General features: G+C 41.5%; 1 long non-coding RNA gene across 1 annotated transcript; it reads right to left on the reverse strand.

Moving 5' to 3' along the window:
- Window positions 1-301: 301 nt before the first annotated feature.
- On the reverse strand, window positions 302-1679 carry LOC120891388 (uncharacterized). Its single transcript, XR_005735749.2, has 3 exons — window positions 1524-1679; window positions 862-917; window positions 302-604 (listed from the first exon to the last, which is right to left on the reverse strand). It is a non-coding gene; the product is annotated as an uncharacterized LOC120891388 (long non-coding RNA).
- Between the last annotated feature and the right edge of the window lie 344 nt (window positions 1680-2023).

Consider the following 2023-nt stretch of genomic DNA (forward strand, 5'->3'; position numbering starts at 1 on the left):
TGACAAATGATTTCTGAAAGGAGAGAGGTTATATATCCACATAGCCCCTGAATCAACTGGTTATAAAATTAAAGAATTCTGTTGAGCCACAGAATTTTTTTTATATCACTTATTTTGCAATGCTCTCTTTGCTAGTCTGAAATAACACCCACAGTCATATAACCTACCAACAATTTCAGTAAGTAAAGCAAGTTGGCATTGATAGGAAAGAGGGGAAAAATGAAAGCCATTTATCATAATATACTATGCATTTCAATGTTTGCATGTTTGGGCACTAAAACCAGAAATCATAACGGAGCATGGCATGATTTGATCTGTGCACCCAGAAACACAAAAGCTACAAGGACTCCCAATCTTGGGAGCAATCAAACTGTGCCCAAATATTTCCCACCCCAGTGCCTAGAGACCTACCATTTCCACAACTTCAAATGGTTGGTGGAAGGGTCTCTTCTTAGTATTGTTTTCAGGCTTAATTCACTATTGGCCTGGCTCTTCTATTATTGCTGCTTCCAAGTAGAAATCTCTCAAAAATCCAGATCAGATCTTGGCATCCCCAGTCCTGCCACAGGTTGGTACCCCCAGAGGCAATGGTGGAAAGTTAAGGCTAAAAAAATAAAATAAAATAAAAATAGAGCCCTCTACACACACACACACACACACACACACACACACACACACACTCCCAGGTCTGTCTCTTCGGTAGAAGTCACAGGGTTTTTCTCTGATCCCCTTGGCTAAGCCTCCAACATCATCCTTGTATCCATCCCACGCTGGATTCTATTTCTCACCAGGAAAGAAAAGCATTTGAACTTTCTCCCTCACCTTTGAAGTGGAGGCCAAAGAGAGTGGAAAGACTCTTACCTTGACTGAGAGGGGGATGATGAAGTTCTTTTCATTAGATTTTACCAGGCTCAATACTTCCGGGAGAGAAAAAAAAAAAAAAAAGGATACATTACAACCTCTGGTTTGTCCTTCTTACATTACCCTGGAATAAAAATCAGTTTGAATTTCTCCTCTGGGTGACTCATAGAGATAAAAAGAAAGAAAAAAAAAAGTCAAAGCCCTCCAAAATGTCAACAGTCTGCTTCCTACTTTGCTGTAGACCTGAGATGAGATCTCGAGATTGCTAACAGAATCACTGATGTTTTGCATCCCCATAGCATCTTAGAAGTGTCACGGTATACATTATCTTCCTTCATTGTTTTGCCCGGGAGGAAGGAAAATTCAGTGTTATTAACATCATTTTTAAGATAATGACTCTGAGACTGAGAGGGAAGTAATTTGTCAAAAGTGTGGCTACCCAGAGGTAGTTCAAAGACAAGGATCCAGGTCTTCTGGCTACGGATACCTTCTTTCCATTCATGCACTGATTTACAAGAAGATAATCCTAACTTGGGGGGGGGAAATCTCCTGAAGAAAATAGATAAGATCCGTGATTGGCCCTATGCAATAGTTAAAAATAAGAGCATCACCCAAATTCTAATTTCCTTTCAATGTTGAAGGAGCACAATAGGGAATGCTACCTGATGTCAGGACTCAGGTTTCACGTGGAGCAGATTTCCAAAGAACCCATTGGTATGTCAGAGAGTTGCCTACTTAGAACTCCGTCTCTGGTTTTCAGACTGCACCATTTCTTGGTGTGGATGCCTCCCTTCAACTCTCCTCATAATTCCAAGAACAAGACCTAGCACAAAACAGAGGGTCTCTTTCTGAGCTTAAGATTGAAATGGAACCTTCTAGAAAAATTCATTCTGAGACATCTCCCAGACAACGTCATTATTTTTCATGGTCAGAACTGCATCTGAACTGCATCTCATGGCCATCTCTAAAGTAATATGTTGGGGGGGGGGTCCCTGATTGGCTCAAACAAACCAGGATTGGCCCTTTGGCTAGAGAGAGTGTCCTCTTTTCCGAAGGGAGAGATCTGGGGGTAAAAGTGGAGTCCCTTGAACATGTAAAAGACATACACACCCTTCCCCTGGTGGGTGCACACAGAAGGCAAACAATGTTGTCTGCTGCATAA

The sequence above is a fragment of the Ictidomys tridecemlineatus genome, chromosome 2, assembly GCF_052094955.1.
Source record: "Ictidomys tridecemlineatus isolate mIctTri1 chromosome 2, mIctTri1.hap1, whole genome shotgun sequence".
NCBI lineage: Eukaryota > Metazoa > Chordata > Mammalia > Rodentia > Sciuridae > Ictidomys > Ictidomys tridecemlineatus.